This window comes from Canis aureus, chromosome 6 (genome assembly GCF_053574225.1).
Source record: "Canis aureus isolate CA01 chromosome 6, VMU_Caureus_v.1.0, whole genome shotgun sequence".
Taxonomy (NCBI): Eukaryota; Metazoa; Chordata; class Mammalia; order Carnivora; family Canidae; genus Canis; species Canis aureus.
The window spans coordinates 41,830,847-41,850,292 of record NC_135616.1 but is presented as its reverse complement, the minus strand read 5'-3'; the positions used below and the strand labels follow the sequence as shown (position 1 = coordinate 41,850,292).

Genomic DNA, 19,446 nt, shown 5'->3' with positions numbered 1-19,446 from the left:
AGCTCCCCTGCTCTTCTGCAGGTGGGATGGTTGGTCCAGACCTTGACCCCGAGGAGCCCCTTGTCACCTCCCAGCGGCCTTGGAGAGCCCCCAGCCCTCTCTGTGTGGCACCTTGATCCCCAGGCCTCCCGGGACAGGACGCAGGGGGCCCCAGCCGCAGGGGCAGGGGAAGGTCTCTGGGCAGCTCCACTGCACACCGGCCTCCACCCTGACACAGAAGTCAGGCAGGAAACGGGTGGCCAGCCGCAGAGAGGGCGGCTCCCTGCAGGCTCAGCGGTTGGTTTACGGTCCTGCACCAGGGACACAGTGACTTTGCTCTGCGCCCCTCTTCTGGTGGCTTTGAGTGGCAGAACTTGGAGAGATGGGACATCAGATTTGATCAGAAGGCCCTGTGTGAAGTTGGTTCTTATCTGACTTTGGTGCCCTGGCTCCAGCCGGGCCTGCAGCCCTCTCCCCCCACCGTGCCAAGGTCCAGGAGAGCGACACGGCCCCTGCATCACTCCCAGCACCTGCTGTGGCCCAGGCAGAGGCCCCAGGCCTTTCACTTATGTGTGGCTGAGAAGAGGAAATGGGTGGCCATGTAAACAGTTATACGCACAGGTGTGTGACAGTAGCCCATCTGCCTCTTCCTGCCTGTCCTCCCCGGTGACTTGTCAGGTGTTTGGGAGGGGACACATTCGGGGTGGCCGCCCAGTTCCTGATGGAGGCCACAGCAGAGCGGTGGAGAGATTCCTGACTCTGTGTCCTGACTGTGTGGTCTTTGGTGAGTTACTCGACCTCTCTGTGCCTTGGTCCCACATCTGTAGACTGGGGGTAACGACGATAATGCCTACCTCACCAGGTTGCCGTGACGATTAAACAGCCCACGTAGAATGGTCAGCTCTGTGCTTGGCACATGGCAAGTGCCCACGGGGCCCTGCTGGTGTGAGTGCTCTGGTGAGGCCCCAGGCCCAGGGGAGATGCTGCAGAGAGAGCAAAGGGGGCTCTGCTGGGCTCTCGCTGGCGTCCCCATGCCCGGACACCATGCCACATTTAGATCTTTTCTGCTCACTCATCCTCCTCCCGACGAATTGCCTTTTGGAGTAAAAGTGAGGGTCTCCATCACTCGCGTGGCCACCTAACAACACTGTGATGCTGAAATGTGAAAGCCGCGAACTTCGTTTTCTAAACTAAATTAATCTGACTCAAGCCTGCACCTCCCTGAGGGGGATCATCCACGTTCAGTTTCTGGGGACCCCTTCTGGTTCATGGGGACACTGAGGCTTTCGGGGGGGCACGCCTGGGCTATATAGTCCTGTGCAGCCATTGTCACTCCCTCTGCTCCCTGAGCATCACCCACCCCCCAGGGTCTCCCTGGCCTGCCACAGGTCGGCACAGTGGTCCCCTGCTCTGCTCTGGCCCCAGGAAGCCCTGCGGGCTCACCCACAGAGGGGACATTGCCGCATCCCCTGGGCAGCCTGGCCTTCCCTCTGGAGGAGCCTAGGTGCCCCCATCACTGGGCCCCAGGAACCCCAGAACCCAGGGGTTCTTCTTGGGCTGGGCACCCCCAAAGCACAGAGAAGCCGCTCCCATCTCCCTCCCGTCCCTCCTTCTCCCTCTGAGAGCCTGGCCAAGGGACACAAAGCCTGTGTGTCCTTCCCGGTGGGAGGAGGGGACGTTCCTCTCATTGTGTTCCTTCTGTGCAGACAGTTCATTTTACAGCCATCCTGCTGTTCGCTTGCAGCTGAACATGTCTCAGGGAGGTGCCGGGGTTCAGGGGGTGAGTCCCGAGTCCTGGGTGGCCAGATCACAGCCCGGGGGACATGTGGGCACTAGTCCGGGAGGCACCCCCACGCCCCCTGGGCTCACCAGAGAGATGAGGCTTCCTATTTCCTGCCCCAAGCCTGGGAGCCTGGGCTGACCCCGCGTGGTCCTGTCACTGTTTCAGATCTTACTTCCTGTCCCCGCCAGGCCCCCATGTCGTCTGAACCGCAAGGCTCGGGTGTCCCTCCCAGGCCTCTAGGGCCTGCTCTCAGGGACACCCAGATCCCCCTGGGGATCAGTACTGCCGCTTCTCTTTGCAGCATTTACAGAGGCCACATTCACAGGCCCAGGCCTCTTGCCAGCTCCATCCAGGCCGCGTGGCTCCCTTTGCCTGGGAGCTGCCGCCCAGTGGACTCTGCTGGTGGCGCTGGTCTCTGGGGCCTGCAGCCAGGCAGCCCCCCACTCTGCAGCCACGCCCCTCCCCCCATCTCCTTGGCCCCCCTACCTCGCAGCCACACCCCTCTGGCCCCCACTGCCTGCCGCTTCCTCCTTCAGGATGCGGGGTGGGCTTGCAGGCGGGCGCCCGGGTCTGGACAGATGCCCAGACCAGCCTCCACAGGCTTGTCAACAAGAGGAACAAAGAAATTGCTCAGAATTTTCAGACCTGAGCAGATCCCAAGATGACGTCTTTTATTTTTCAGCCAAGAAGAAATTCCAGTGGTCAAGCTTTATTTTCAACTCAGTGGACGCAGACATTTTAATTTAAGGGGAAGATATGGGGTCCTTGTGTCTCTACCTCCTCGGCCCTTCTCCACGAGAGGTTATGACGCAGTGACATCTTCCTCCTAAGTAGAATGACCTCAGACTCCTTCCCAACCCAGGGCCTCAGGCAGCCACTGCTGGTGGGGGATCCTTCAGCCATTCCTGTAAAGCCAAGCCCCCCTCGGTCCTGACCACCCCCGCTCAGGTCGGCACCTGCCCCCACGGGGGGCAGCCACAGGTGGTCGCCTGTCCCCCAGCCTGTGCCCTGCCTCCAGCCCCACTCAGTCCCAGTGGCCTGCAGGGCGCAGGCAAGGCCTGGTCCACTCATTCTTGCTCAGGGGTGAAAGACTGTCTACAGCAGGGGGCGGCAAACCTTCTCTGCAGAGTCAGGTGCACAGACTTGAGGTGCGCTTGCCCGCTGCAACGGTAGGCGGGACGGTGTTCCAATAAAAGTTTATTGACACAACCTGTGCCAGGTGGGGGTGGGGAGTGGTTTATGCCCTCCCCCATGCCAGCCAGGATCCCAGGGCCTCCGTCTGGGACGGTCCCTCCGTCCCTCCCATGCTCCCTGCCCCCAGAGCCCAACTGCATGTGCCCCATCCGCCTGTCCTGTCTGCACCCTGCACCCCTGGATCTGGCCTGCTGGGTTCCCCAGTCTCCTCTGCCCAGATGGCCCACCTTGTGCTCCCTGGGCTGGAGGGAGGGGAGGTGCAGGGGCGGGCAGGGGGACACCTCCTCAGGGTTCGGGGCTGCAGGGGAGAGGGATGCTGGCCAATACCCCTGGACATGGCTCCCCCAGACCCCAGCACACCGCGTGGAGGGAGCGGTGGGGCTTATAGAGCCATAGGAGGGTTTTCCTCAGGGAGTTTATTTTTAGCAGATTGTTTCGTGTGTCTTTGGCCAGTTGGGTTTTTATGTGCCTGAATGCAGCCCCTCTGGCCCCTCTGAGCTTCCCCTGCCCGCCTATCCCATACCTCGCCCCCAGCACCCCCAAGCACCCCCACACCTGCCCCCCAGCCCCCCTACCTGCCCTCCAGCCCCCCAACCTCACACCTGCCCTCTGGCCCCTCCCCAACTGCCCCTCTGCTCCCCCACTTGCCCTCTGCCCCCCCACCCCACACCTGCCCCCAACCACCCCCACACCTGCCCCCCAGTCCCCCCACTCCCCACCCACCCCCCAGTCCCCAGCAGAAGTCCAGAATTCTGGAGACCGGGAAGGGGGCAGGAAGGAACCCTGGATGTAGGGTGGAACCCAGAAACCCCTCTGAGCCTCAGTTTCACAGCACAAAACGTGTGCCCTTCTTGCAGAGTCACGGGAAGAAGAAATAAAGGAGGAGGTGCCCTATGGGGCCACCGCACAGGTGAGCACTCAGTAAGCAGGAGCCACCTGCATGTCCAGTGACTCCATCCTTGGGATCCACCTCCCCCTGGATCCTGCTCCCAGTCCTGCCTGGATCCCTCACTGCCACAGCCTGGACACGGACCTTTGTCATTTCCACCCAAAATGACCTCAATACCTCCCTACCTTTACCCTCCTGCTCTCCCTGCTCCAGTCCGGCTGGAGACCGCCTTAAAAACACAACAGCGGGGGGGCCCCTGGGTGGCTTAGGCAATTAAACATCCACGCTCCGGTGCGTGGGGGGCCCCGCGGGCCGGTGCGCCTGGCAGCTGCCTCTCACTTCCCCACCGAGCAGCTGACCTTGCCTTCCCGCACCGCCGCGCCCTGGACGTACCTGGAGTACCGGGGAATTGTTGGTGAGGACGATGGAGGGAAACTTTTTACTCCTGAGGAATATGAAGAATACCAAAAAACAAACAAACAAACAAACAAAAAACAAACCCACCCATTACTGATGCACTTGCAGAACAGGTTATTTGTGAGCTGGCCATCACCAACTGGAATGGATTGTAAGCTTGTGGGGCCAGAGACACTGTGTTTTTGTACACATAGGTATACACAACATAAAACTGACTTTGAAACGATTCCACAGCCGGCTGCTCCCGCAGGACTTACCTCTTCGTCCCTCTGGGGCGGGGATGCGGCCCATTCGCTGCAGGTGCAAGCACTTTGTGGCTCAGCACAGCACTGCGCCGGGCTTTATATGCAATGTCTGTTCCAAGTGTTCAGGATTCCATAGTTGCTTCGCTTGTGCTTGCGGTCAGCCTGCATATGCTCATGACACAGTAGTGGAACCTAAGCACCAAAGACTGGCTCAGGGCAAACCAGTGGGACAGGATGTTCCTTGTGCAGCGATGGGAGGCTGAACTGGTTTCAGCCCACTGGCAGAAGGCTACGTGCGATGAGATGACAGTGGGCTTGGTGCGCCTTCAATTGGACTTTTAGACTCTCCGGTTACAGCCATGGACCACCCATTTCTAACAGCATTTCAAGCATCATCTCGTTCTTCTCCAGGAACACTGACAGATGTAGGTACGAGTAGCCAAGTTTCCTCCATAAAGAGACCTGCGGAGGATGACACGGCTTTCTTTGAAAGACCATACCAAGAAAGGATAAAGATGGAAAAGGTTGCTAAGCAGAAAGGAAAGGCACCATTGCCATCAAGTACAAAAGCTTCATGAAGACTACTGGGAAAATTAAAACCATCATCCAAATAGGCCTTGTTTGTGTTTATTTAAATATAATAATAGACTTTATTTTCTCTCAAATTATTAAGTTCTCTTACTATGTAAAAATGTCATTTTGATTGCTTCCTATATTTAAACAAGTGAAAATACTTTACATTACTTTTGCCAACATTCATGATTTAATATTTTGTATATGCTTTTTGTCTCTCTGAACAAATGAGGTTATTTTCATATTGGTCAAAGCCTGAAAATACAGTAACTGTTTTTAGTCTGTCACAATTTAACTTTTTGAGGCTATTTAAAAAATTAAACATGTTATTGAGGGTTTTGAACAAATATATAAGGAGGGAGCACTGTTTAAAAATAGTAAGTTAAAATATCTATTTTTATTTGTCAAACTTTGTAATCTTGATTTATGTTTTTAAATAAAAATTGTATTTAAAATTTAAAAAAAAATCCACTCTCACCGTGGAGTATGCCTGAGACTCTCCTCTCCCTCTGCTCCTCCCTCCTGCCTACTCCTTTTCTCTCTCTCTCAAATATAGGTAAAGCTTTAGAAAAAACCAGCTTTATTGAGATATATAATTCACATATGTGTACTTCATTCATTTAAAATGTATAATCAGTAGTTTGTAATGTGTAGTATATTCACAGTGTGCAACCATCACCACAACCAACTTCAGAACTTTGCTATCCCCCCAAAAAGAAGCCCCATGACCCTGACAGTCACTCTCCATTTCTGCATCTACCCCCAGCCCTAGGCAATCACAATCTACTTTCTGTATATATGGATTCACCTGTTCCAGACATTTTATTTATTTTTAAAAAAGATTTTATTTATTTATTCATGAGAGACACAGAATGAGAGAGAGAGGCAGAGACACAGGCAGAGGGAGAAGCAGGCTCCATGCAGGCAGCTTGACATGGGACTCGATCCTGGGTCTCTAGGATCACGCCCTGGGCTGACGGCGGCGCTAAACCGCTGGGCCACCCGGGCTGCCCTGGACATTTTATATTAATGGAATCATACACTGTGTGGTCTTTTGCGACTGGCTTCTTTCACTCAGCCTGATGTTTTTAAGTATCATCCACAATGTACCATGTTTTCACCCCTTTTTCTGGCCCATAATACTCCATGTACGGATATGCTGCATCTCCTTTAGCCATTCGCCAGGGGATGGACTGGGCACCATATGTTTTTTCTTCTTTTCGCTGTTCTGCATAAAGCTGCTATGAAATTTACGTGCAAGTGTTTGTATGGACATACATTTTCATTTCTCCATATACCTCCATATACCTAGGGGTCATATGGTAACCAAAAGTTTAACTTTTGAGGAACTATTTCCCAAAGTGACTGCACCATTTTACAGTCCTCTCCGTACAGCATGAGGGTTGTTTTCTCCACATCCTTGTCCACACTTGGTATTTCTCTGTCTCTTGTCTTTCTGTCTTTCTTTCTTCTTTCCTTTCCTTTCCTTTCTTTTCCTTCCTTCCTTCCTTCCTTCCTTCCTTCCTTCCTTCCTTCCTTCCTTCCTTCCTTCCTTCCTTCCTTCCTCTGTACTTGGTGAGTGTGAAGTGGTGTGGCTTTGATTCACATTTTTCCGACACCAATGATGTATTTTTTCATATGCTTATTGACCCTTGGTATGTCTTCTTTGGAGTCTATTCAGATCTTTTGCCCATTCTAAAATCAGATTATTTATCTTCTTATTATTGAATTGTAAGCATTCTTTACGTATTTTTAAAACAAGTCTGTTAATAGATATTTGATTTGGAAAACGTTTCCCCATTCTATGGGTTGTAGTCTCACTTTCTTGATAGTGTCCTTTAATGGCTTTTAGAAAGTACAAACACTTTTAATTTTGATGAAGTCCAGTTTAGTTATGATTTCCCTTTGGTTGTTAATGCTTTCGGTAGGAAACCATTGCCTCCTCTGATCTCACAAAATTTATGACTATATTTTCCTGTTAAATTTATCATTCCAAAAAAAAAAAGATTTATCATTCCAGCTCTTGATCCACTTGGAGCTAATTTTTACATATGGTGTGAGGTAGGGGTCCGACTTCATTCTTTTGCACTTCGGTATCCAGTTGTCCCGGCGCCATTTGTTGCAAAGACTGTTCTTTCTCTATTGAGTTGTATTGACACCCGTGTCAAAAATCAATTGACTGTAAATGTGAGGGTATATTTCTGGACTTAATCCCATCTAATCGGTCTATATGTCTGTCCCTGTGCTGGTAACACAGTCTTGAGTACTATAGAGAATAAGTTTGGGAATCAAAAAGTGTGAATTCTCCACTTTGTTCTTTTCCAGGATTTTTGGGGGGCTCTTCTGGGTCCCTTGAACACAAAAATAATAATCTGGGTCATTCCTTTGCTTAAAGATCATGAGGGCAAGACTTGAAGAAGAGAGGGAGAGAGACAGAGTATCTGGGAAGGGTTCTAGAAGAGAGGGCGGCATGTACAAAGGCCCTGAGGTAGAAGCCAATAGCAAAGAGGCCAGGGTGGCTGGAGCTGAGTGAGCAGAGAGGATAAGGCAGGGGATGAGGCCAGTGAAGGGCAGAGGGGAAGGCAGATTTGGAGGGGCTTTGTGCAGCACTGTGAAAGATGGGAAGCAGACGACTAACCTGGCCTCATGTTTTCAGAAGAGAAAATCAGTTGGTGGCTGCATGGAAAGCAGCCTACAGGGCAAGAATGGAAGAAGGGGGCCAGTTAGGAGGCTGTGGAGTTCAGATGGGCAGAAGAGCCTGGCTTCTGGCTCCATCCACTCTGCCTTCTAGCAGCCCCGGCAGGCACCTCTGCACCACCTGTTTGCGTGCTTGTACAGAGTGAGTGAGAAGTATCTTTTCCTTTTCCCCATTGGTTATTGTGATGATCAGAGGAGACATTGCAGATGAGTGGTCACCAAAAGCTACCAAGGGCTGAGTGCCCTGGAAATTCAGGGACTTTCCTTCTTCCCCTGCCAAGCTTCTACACATGGAACAGCCCGTTGCTTTGATTCAGTGGTAGTTGTATTTCCATCCATGCGGGCACCATCACTGGGGTCCCTTCCTTGGGAAGGCATCCCAGAGGGGCCAGTCCAGTCTCAGGGCCTCCCCTAGGGTGCTGTTGTGCTAGGAGTCCACCCCAGTCTCTGAATCCTGCCTGAGGCACTGTGGACAACCAGGCAAGGGCTCTGGGAGATGGCTGGGCACCAAGGTCCAGGCCCCCTGCCCCTAGGGGGCTGTTTGGTTTTGCTTTGTTCTCTATTTTGCATGAGACCCCTAAATCAGCAACTCAGGCAGAGAGGGAGGTGGTGTAGGTATGGAAGGAGTAGTGACCGCCTCTGCCCTTTTGGGAAGTGTTTTCTTTGGTCACAGCCTTACTATTGAAAACATTCTCAGAAGGAATGTCTTTACTTTTAATTTTTTTGTTTTTTAAAAGATTTTATTTATTTATTCATGAGACACAGAGAGAGGCAGAGACATAGGCAGAGGGAGAAGCAGGCTCCCTGCAGGAAGCCTGATGCAGGACTCGATCCCAGGACCCCAGGATTACAACCTGAGCCGAAGGCAGACATTCCACCACAGAGCCACCCAGGCATCCCAGGAGAAATCTCTTTCACCTGGATTCATGTAGGTGGCACAAGGCAGGACTGGGGCGCCAGAAGTATTCAACTGCTAGAGAAGGAGGTGGTCAGAAGCCCCTGGCAAATTGCACCAGGGAAATCTCCAAAGGGCTTGCAGGGACTGACCTCCCGGACCTGATGGGTCCCGTTGTGAGGTCCCCACTCTGTGGCCCACTGCCACCCCTGTCTCTCCTGAGGCTGTGGCCAGGCTGTAGCCCAGCACCTGCACACACAGGTGCTCCACAGATGTTGGCCTGAGTGAGTAGACCTTGGTTCACTATTGATCCACAAGACCTGAGGTCCCCTTCCCTGGTGTCCCGAGGGCTGCACTCCTTCCTGGAGGCTCACTGCACCAAGACTGGGCCAGGGCTTGCCAGGCCATCCACTGCAGGGCGCTGACGGTAGTATCGGCTTGCAGGCAACAACATTTTGGATATTAAAAGTGTCTCTGCAATGAACCCTTTAATGTACGGGATGAGTACTGGCCCCGGGAAGGAGTCTTTTCCCAAACGTTCCAGAGACAGCAAGGGCCCTGATGCAGAAGGACCTGCTCCTCGCTGGGCTGGGCTCCCCAACTCCCCAGCTCCCCAACCACCCAGCACTCTGCAGAGCTCTCCCAGGAGGTCCCTTCAGCCAGGCTCCAAAGGTTGGGGGCTGGGGGTCTCTGCAGACGTACCTCCCTCCCCATATATAAACAATCCCTTCACCCCATGCAAAACAGCATCGTTCTCCTGGATCTTTATTTTTTAATTTTTATTTTTTAAAAGATTTTATTTATTTATTCATGAGAGACACACACACAGAGAGGCAGAGACACAGGCAGAGGGAGAAGTAGGCTCCATGTAGGGACCCCAAAGTGGAACTCAATCTCAGGACTCCAGGATCAGGCCCTGGGCTGAAGGCAGCACTAAACTGCTGAGCCACCTGGGCTGCCCATCCTCCTGCATCTTTAGCCCCGTGCTTATGCACAGCAGCCCCAGAGGCACAGCCCGCAAGCAGGTGTCTCTGTTCTCAGAAGTCAGTAGGGTCGGGCCTATCAGGCCGGGGGACAGCTTCCAGGACACACCCAGCAGCTGGATAGAGGTGACCCCCCCTCAGCTAAGCTCCCCATGTGGCCTCTGGAGGCCATCTGCCCCAGACCCTGAGAGCCCCCCTCCTGGGACTCCCCTGGCTACCTCCCTACCCCAGGAACTGGGTATTTATTTTAAATCCTAGATGCTAATTAAGATCAAAGTGCTTCACCCCGGGGTGCACACGCTGGAGGGTGTCTTGCAGCTGCCTGTGCCCACGCTCCAGGAGCACCGGGGATGCAGCAGTGGCATCCACTGTGGGGGGGCACTTGGAAATCTGGTTATGCTGTCTCATCTTTCGAAACAACGAGAAACTCAGGAGGCTATGTTGGCAGACTATGAGCAGGCGTTTCCTACTCCCAGTCGTGTTTGGCCAGTCTTAGTTACCTGCTGGCCGGGTGGCAGGTAGCAGAGGGCTGTGGGGAGGCTGGCTTCCTCTCCCCAGTGGTCACCAAAGCCATGGGAGCCAGTGAGGCTCACCCAGCCCATGCCTCAGGGCACCTTTGGTGTGGCTGTCAGAGGGTTTGTCCTCTTCTGGCTCCACCAGGATGCTCCATGTCACTAAGCATCAGGACTTCTGTGCGTAACCAGCACATCCCCACTGAAACTTTGGTCTCTTCCTGCGGTTTTCCAGGAAGGACATTTCTCTGGTGCACCTGCAGGCAGTCCTTTCTGGCAGTGTGGGTGTGTTCGCTGATCGGGGTGGCGGTTTCTGACCATCTGTCTGATGCCCAACAGGATTTCAAGACCCAGCAGATTCACAGGCTTGAAAGTCAGGTTGAACCTCCCGCTGGGATGCCCTGTGTCCCCACCCAAAGGCATCAAGCTGTCCCCACATCCTGTCACCCACTGACTTGAGATGCTTCTCACTCACCTCAAACTCAGGGAGGGGCTAGTTTTTTTTTTTTTAGGGAGAATCAAACTCATGTTTTTTGTTTTAGAAGATGCCATTCTTGTGAACTCTGTTCTAGTTGGCCCATTCTGATGACATGATTGCATCTGGGGGCCCATTCCAAGGGTTCCAGTTTTGCCCACTACCAGGACCAGGTGCTTCCCCTGCAGGATGGAGACTGGCTGCTCCCTCAGCCTCAGCAGCCCAGGCCCCACAGCCCCATGTTGGGACCGTGGCTCCCTCTGAGATAAGCTTCCTGGTTTCCATGTTGCAACATGAACCAAACCGCAGAGGTTATGACTTGTCTGTTTTTTCTTTCATGAACCACCAGGCAGAGCCGCGGGGCCTGCCCACTTCCTGCTCACGTGGAGCGCCTGCAATAACCTTGCACCCCAGGAAGTGAAGTCAGAGCGAGATCTCCCCACCCCCGCAGCCTCAGATTGCCTGCCTGGTGCCTGGCCCACCGTTTGCATTGACAGCCTCCTCCTGTAGTCGGTGGGGCCATCACAGGCACAGGGTTGGGGATCTCAGCGATGGGGATCCATCCCAACCCTAGGGTTGGGGATTCCATGGGGATCCATGGAAGCATCCCTGAATCCTGTCCTGTCTCTTTGGGGCCCAGGCAGGGCTTGAGCTGCACCCGGCTGGCCTCCTGGTCCCTCATACCTGTCCATGCCCCAAGTCCCTGCTGCGTGGGGGTGGCTCCCCTGTCCCTGCTCTGTGTCCCCTCCAGTGTGTCTCTGTGAACGGACACCCCTGTCTCAGGGCTGCCCTGCACTCAGCCAGCTCACGTGCTGAGTGCTCCTCCCTGTGCTGAGCCAGGATGTCCCTGCCCGTCCAGTCCCCAGGGTGGCACAGTCGCCTCTTCTGCTCTTCTTAGCCTTTTCTGTCCCAGCGGGGGTCTGTGTTTTATCGACACAACAGATGTCGGCCGATAGCATGACAGGGACACAGAGCCCAGTACAGGGATGGCAGGGCGCCCGTCCTGGGTGTGGGGCAGAGGCCAGCGCACACGCAGGTTGCTGCACCCCGGGTGGCCCTCCCACGCCCTGGCCGCTCCCCAGGGTACTGATGGGCCCGCCCCTCCCTCAGGGAGCCCCGGAACAAAGGAGGTGCCCCAGGCGGCTGGGTGAGCCTCCTGCCAGGGCAGCCTTCCCCCTCTTGCTCTGTTCTTCCTGTTTCAAAACTTGGAATGGAAAACAAAGGGGTCAGATGTTGTTTTACTCTCCTTGAATTCAGCTTCAGGTGCCTGACAAAGGGCGGAAGAGCTCCCCGCCCCTTTGCTTTCGGTTTTGGGGGCTCACCACAGTTCTGGGAGGGCTCCTGCAGGCAGCCCAGATGTGCAGACGTCCACCTGCCCCGGAGCCTGCCCCCCAGGCCCGCCAGGCCCCCCGACCGCAGGCTATGCAGCCCCTGCCCTATTCCTGCTGCTGGGTTAGAAACCATGCCCTTTTTAAAAACTATTTTTTAAAAATATTTTATTTATTTATTTGAGAGAAAGAGAGAGCACGAGCAGGGAGGAGAAGGAGAAGCAGACTCCCGGCTGAGCAGAGCCCAACACGAGGCTCGAGGCTCGATCCCAGGACCCTGAGATCATGACCTGAGCCCAAGACAGCTTCACTGTCGGAGCCCCCGAGGCGCCCCGAAACCACTCTCTCCTTGAAAGAAATATTAACAGAACTGCCCCACGCCCCAGTTGGCAGCAGCAGAGTCAGGAGAGGAGCTCAGGGATGTTGTTAAATATTAACAAAGCGAATTCAGAATTTCTAGCATTTGGCACACGGGCACCGGGAGTGATAAACATTTAGAAACGACTCCAATCTCACCACCAGGAGGTGAGACTCATCATGAAGCACTCCTGAGCCGATGGCCCGACAAAGCAAGTTCATTCAAAAGCTGCTGGGGTGTGATGCTGGGGAGACCCGAACCCTGGTCCGACCATGCCCGGCCCGCCCCTCTCTGCCTGACGCCAACGCTTTCTGCTTTCTTCCCGTAGCCTGAAGTCAATCCTCAGGGGACAGACCTGCCAGGGAAGTCTCAAAGGCCCTGCTGTGAGTGGCATACTTCTTGCAAAATGTATTTAAAGGCAGAGGATGTGGTGGAGGCCCTGGTGTGTGTGTCTTGGGCAAAGAGCAGCTCAAGCGATTGCAGGACTTTCTGCCAACCAGTGCCTGGCATTTTGCAACCACTCAGCAACTGTAAAATCACCAAGCACTACCAGTACTTTAAGGGGGGATATTTTTTGGATTCCCAGGTACTTCCAAATGGTAGGAGAGACTTTTTTTCCATGTTAGTTACTCTAAAATGTTTTGGGGTGGCAAAGGACTCACCTACCTATCAAGTGGTCAGTCTAGTGTCACTGGGATGAGCGACAGGGTGATGACCTTCCAGTCAGAAGTGTGAATCCGGGGCCCCCAGGAACCACAGGTCTCCTGCCGAGGTGGGGGTCAGGGGCTGTGCTCTGCACAACAGCACACTGGCTCCACTTGCTTTTCTAGGCAGTCCAAGTGTCCGACAGCATGCGGGGCTTCGCTGGGAAGCTTTACTGAAACGATCCCTTCAAAGCAGGGTGCTTCATCCTCCCCCAACTAATTTATACCATATTTTGATAAGAATCGCAGGCATTCCTAGAATTTGTTGTAAAATTTTTTAAAATTTTGTTTTCAAATTTCTTCCATAAGAGTTCAACACATATTTGCCAAATGAATAAATCACTGAGTCAGAAGTAGTTAGTGATGACTTATTTTTAAATTGAAACCTCACAACAGCCCTTTGAATAATCCCTATGATTTTTCTTATTTTGTAGATAAGGAAAGAGCCTGAAAATAAAGTCTAAGTACCTTGTCTAAGGTCCCCAGTGTTGGGAAAGAGGCTGGGGTCCTGATGCAAGTCTCCCTGGGTCTGAAGTCTGCAGGCAGTATCCCTCCAGCTTTTTCTGGTGTGGACTCCTGGAATTGAAACAGAGCCATTCTCTCTCGGCTACTATTTCCCTGTGTGTGTGGATAGATAGATAGATAGATAGATAGATGATAGATAGATGATAGATATTTATTCATTCATTTATTTTAGAGAGACACAGAGAGAGACAGACAGACAGTGAGCAGGGGGAGAGCAGAGGGAGAGAATCCCATGGAGTCCAACTCGGGGCTCTATCCCAGGACCCTGAGGTCATGACTTGAGCTGAAACCAAGAGCCCGACGCTCAATGGACTGAGCCTCCCTGGCACCCCTCCCCATCGGACTCTGTATGCTTATGTGTCCGAACACTTGCTCTGCAAAACTGGGTGCAGTCCACAGAGTTTGACATGTCTCTCTTCTCCTTGAAACCCCAATAGGTTAACTGAGGCTCACTGGCATTTGCTGACACAGTCTCCCTCAGAGAAGTGCTCTCTTGTTCTGCTAAGGATAGTCCCATGAGCCTCGCAAGGCTTATTCTCCTCCACCCTGACTGAATGACAGTGAGATGAGGTGACTGGGGCCAACAGTGTGCTTCTATGGTATTTACTTTTGTTAATATTTCATATTTTAGTGATTCTCAAAATGTATTTTCCTAAAGAAATTGGATGAGTACTTCACACGCTTGCCAGCATTTTCTCACTCTTGGCCTTGGTCTCAAGAAGTTAACAAGATTTTGAGGTATGCCACACTGGAAGCCATCTTGTGTTGTATTAAAAAAAGTTTGCATGGCATGAATATCATGTTTTATTTTTTTATTTTTTTTTATTTTTTTATTTTTTGAATATCATGTTTTAGAGCAGTCATTCTTCATCTGAATCTGATGGGCACATCCTAAGTAAAAATTTGCAGGTATGCCCTGTGTGTATGATATAATAAAAATATTTTTAAATCAGAAATATTTATTTTATTAGAACATTGGTAGGACCAAGTTTCACCCATTAGGATGGGTAATAACAATAATAAAAAAAAGCACAAACCAGAAAAGAGCAAGTGTTGATAAGGATGTGGGGAAATTGGAACCTTTGAGCACCATTGATGGGAATGGGAAATGGGTGTAGCCACTTGTATATGGTGGTTCCCTTAAAAACTTTAGCATAAAATTACCATATGGTCCAGCAATTTCTCTTCTGGATGTATACTCCAAAGAACTAAAAGCAGCCATACTTCTACACTCATGTTTATAGTAGCATTATTCACAGTAGCCAAAAGATCGAAGCACCCCATCTAGTCTATGGCTAGATGAGCGGATGAACAAAATGTGCCATGTACATGCAATGGAATATCATTCAGTCTTAAAAAGGAAGCAAAAACAGTTGGTAGTACTTATATTGAGTAGGCATTGATGAGCAAAGTATCTTCAAAGTAACAGGCAGGACTTCATGTTGCCCTTTGGATGTAATACGGAAAACTCATTATTAACAGGAACCCCCATTTGACCTTATGGTTGCGAATGTTGAGAAGGGAACCTTGTCCTGGCAAACTCATGGTCAGCTCTCTAGGATCTTCCCACAAGCATATACACTGTCCAGTAGGCATATGGGAAGCAAAACTATGGTTAAGGCAAAGTATGTTTCTTTAGAAGTTGAGCATAAATATTCCTGAGCTGCCTGCCCTGGGACTGGAAGGAGTCCCAGAGGGAGCCTGGGGCATCTTCCCTTCCGATCAGGACGGGTGTCTTGGCTTAACTTGCAGATCAACAGGAGTTGTCTCTAGGGCCAGGAGAATGAATACAGAGAACATCAGAAGGAAAATAGAAAAAAAAAAAAAAAAGACATGGCAATTAAAAAAAAAGGGAGCTCTATGTATTTGTAGAAATGACACTTTCCAGGGGTGCTGCTATGATGTTATTCTGTGGGTTATGCTGCAGGAAGGCTTTCCACCTCATACTTTCGTGCTTTCCAAATGAGATCGTTCTGGATAAAATCTTCCTTTATTACCTTACATGGGGGAAATGTTACTGTACTATTTTAGAAATCTAGGGATGAAGGTGCCTGGGCGGCTCAGTCTGGTATGTGTCTGCCTTGGGCTCAGTTCATGATCTCAGGGTCCTGGGCTCAAGCCCCATGTTGGGCTCCCTGCTCCGTGGGGAGTCTGCTTCTCTCTCTGCCTCTGCCTGCTGCTCCCCCTGCTTGTGCTCGCTCCCTCTGTGTCAAATAAATCAATAACATCTTTAAAAAAATCTAGGCATATAAAAACCATGACTATATAGCCAAATAAGCTTAAAGTAGACCTAAAATGGCATTCTGTTTAACACCATGCCTTACACTGGAGAACTCCCAATTCAGACCACTGATTCCGCAGCGGGGTCCTAGCCTTCTGTATTAAACTAAACAAGCCTGGGGGGATCCCTCGAGAAGGGGAACTTCTGAGTACATGGATCCAGGGACACTGCCGTCCTCTGCTTCACTGCAAGAACTTAAAACAGTGGGACACGTATTGGTGAGAAAGAAAAGCAGGATCTGATGTGATAATCTCAATAACTCAGCTTGGCTTATTATATTCCTACCCCTGCCCACTGCTCCTCTAAGCACTTCTTGGGTGTTGATTTATGTAACCCCCATGGTGGCGCTGGGCCAGGGTGGGAGGTGGTGTGAACCCCGTCCTAGCACTCTCCTCCAAAGTCTGGATCTCATCTGCAAAACAGGGATCTGTCCCTGTCCTAATGGCAATTGTGAGGATTAGCTGCACTTAGACATGTTAGTGGGCACAGCATACAATAACACTTTGTGTTATTTTATGACCTTATTTTAGAGTTTATAGCCTCATTTTATTTTATAACATTTTATTTTTTTTTAAAGATTTTATTTATTTATTCACGAGAGACACAGAGAAAGAGGCAGAGACATAGGCAGAGGGAGAAGCAGGCTCCCTGCGGGGAGGCCGATGTGAGCCTTGATCCCAGGATCCCAGGATCACGACCTGAGCCAAAGGCAGACGCTCAACCACTGAACCACCCAGGTGCTCCTAAATGTTACTTTTTAAAATCCTACTGTATTTTTCCTGTGGGGTTTAGACGCTGCACACAGGTGCCTGGTTTGTGTTGGCACAGCTCTAAAATAAAGGGTGAGCCCCTGAGGGCACCTCCCACCCCAGTCTAGGAGGCAGACGGAGCACACAGACACTCACCTACATAATGTGCGGTCACCATTCTGTGCCAGCACCCACCAGTGCCAAGTCGTAGCCCCTCGGCGATGCTCATGTTTAGCACTTGCAATTGTCCTCAGAGCCTAGCACTAATACTGTGCCCCTCCTTTTAGTAAAAGTGGGGAGTCCCCGCAGTTGGCATCAGCATAGTGGAGAAAGAGGCAAGGAGTGTCTGAGGCCTGATGTCTGAGACCCTGCTGTGTAGGCAGCCCTTTCACTCCTTGCTTCTTTATGGCTCTGATCAGCTCAGTGAAATTGGTGTCATCATCCCCATTTTTAGGAAGAGGGCACAGACTGGGAGGGGTCACCAAGCTGGCTCAAGGTCATGCCCAACAAACCAGTGCTAGAGCAGAAGTTCTGGCCTACAACTGAGGATTCCAGAGCTGCCATGCTTCAATTCTCCAGCCAGCTGATCTGGTCCCTGGGGGCAGTTCCTGGGCTTCCAGAGGCCACATGAACCAGGGACCACCTGACCCCACTGTCTTATCAGTGGGAGGCTTCCCAGGCTGATCAAAAAAGCAGCTGGTGCATGGGCTTTTTGTCCACATTTTGGGGTCACAGAACATCGCTGGCCATGCTGCCTGAGCACACCTGGCACATGAACTTGCCACGACTCTGACTCTTTCCTCCAGGAGTCTTTAACTGATTATTTTTTATTTTTAAAAGATTTATTTATGAGGTGGGGGAGGGCAGAGGGAGAGAACCTCAAGCAGACTTCCCGCTGATTATTGCAGAGCCCAGGGCGGGGCTCTAATGCCCCTGAGGTCATGACCTGAGCCCAAGTCAAGTGTCGGTGGCCTAACCAACGAGCCGCCTAGGTGCCCTCCTCCAGGGATCTTTTAATTCTGATGCCCTAAGTCTGGGCTCTGAAGAACTGCTTGTCTGTTTCCCTCCCCAGTGCTAGTCTTGGAAGACTCACTAGATCACTGTAATCTTTCTTTCCTACAGTATCCAGTGCAATTGGATCTATGTAAAACACGTCCCAGGGTGATGATACAAAATATTTGAGACGGATGTTATTATTTTAAACAGAATTTAAGGGATCCCTGGGTGGCGCAGCGGTTTGGCGCCTGCCTTTGGCCCAGGGCGCGATCCTGGAGACCCGGGATCGAATCCCACATCAGGCTCCCGGTGCATGGAACCTGCTTCTCCCTCTGCCTATGTCTCTGCCTCTCTCTCTCTCTCTCTGTGACTATCATAAATAAATAAAAATTAAAAAAAAATAAACAGAATTTAAAATTTGCATGAATTTAAAATAAAAGTTGCATAATTATTTTATATCTTCACTTTATTTGAAGCAAGAGCATTCTAACTGATTGTACAACCCGAAACCTATTTGGAGCACAGTGGTCTGTTGAATTATTTTATTCAGAATACGCACTTACATAAAAGACTGTAAGTGCAAGTGATTCTGTTTTCAGACAGAATGTAATTGCAACAGTTATGTGAAAGTTGTACACAGTTGGCTCGAATATAACAGCTCTCAGTAGTGCACAGCTTGAGTATTTTGGCAGAAAAAAAAATCACATATTCATACTTGAATTGCTTAAGATATTCCTTTGTTTCAGTTCTTCCACCGAAGCCAAGGATAGCAGGGCTCTTGGGTCTATCTTTTCAAAGCTTCCCCTTCTGATAGTGAAATAGTAAGAAAAAAGAAGCAGGTAAGTGCTATGAATATATGTAAGTGTAAGTGTTTCAAATAAGGATGAACAAAGTCGTTATCAAGATGGACCTAATTCCTTGATCGTGGTAACCACAAACTCCGATTCTGTGTAAGTAGAAATGATTCAGATCAAACTTCAGTAGGAATGTGCTATCAGATGGCCCCTGGGATACTTCTGTGTCATGATGCTTTCCGCGCTCCAGTGTCTAACAGCTTCTCCCTTATAAAGCAGGACTGGGGCGCCTGGGGGCTCAGTCGGGTATGTGTCTGCCTTTGGATATCAGGTCATGATCTCAGGGTTCTGGGATCGAGTCCTTGGTGGGGCTCCCTGCTCAGCGGGCAGCCTACTTCTCCTTCCCCCTCTGCTTGTTTTTTCTCAAATAAATGAATAAATAAAATCGCTAAAAACAGCCTCAACAAAACAGTACCGAAAGAGTCCAAATGGGCTTCCTCACGTCATGTGAAACTGTGCCTAGACCTGCTTCCCAAAAGAACTGTTTCAGTCCTCACAGCCCAGATCCTCTGGGAAGTTAAAGCAGAGAATCTCCATGAGCGATCACACCGCAAGGAGGTTCCTGGGTTTCCCACATGAGATTTCCTGGCCCCACGTGTGGTCTCTGGCTCTGTCAGTGGCCAGGCGGTGGGCTTTGCTTCCCCACTACCTCACTTTCCTTGCAGATTGTGGGAGGGCACTGTGCCACTCACTGCTACCTTAACAGCAGTGCCAACACTCTGCTCTTTTTTTAAAATATTTATTTATTCATGAGAGACAGACAGAGAGAGACACACACACACACAGAAAGAGAGAGGCAGAGACACAGGCAGAGGGAGAAGCAGGCTCCTCCCAGGGAGCTCAATGCAGAACTCAATCCTGGATCCCAGGATCATGACCTGAGCTGAAAGCAGGCACCCAACCGCTGAGCCATCCAGGCATCCAAGACTCTGCTCTTTAAGTGACTCTGACTTTATATATTCTGAAAATCCACACTTGCTACATGTGATTGATGAACATCTCTCTGGGA

The 19,446-nt window shown here is 50.9% G+C and overlaps 1 pseudogene across 1 annotated transcript; it reads left to right on the top strand.

Moving 5' to 3' along the window:
* The first annotated feature begins 420 nt into the window (after positions 1-420).
* Positions 421-7,030, top strand: LOC144315943 (protein FAM221A pseudogene; annotated as a pseudogene). The gene is made up of 3 exons (XR_013381677.1): positions 421-763; positions 3,814-3,866; positions 4,200-7,030. The product of XR_013381677.1 is annotated as a protein FAM221A pseudogene (transcript).
* The last annotated feature ends 12,416 nt before the right edge of the window (positions 7,031-19,446 follow it).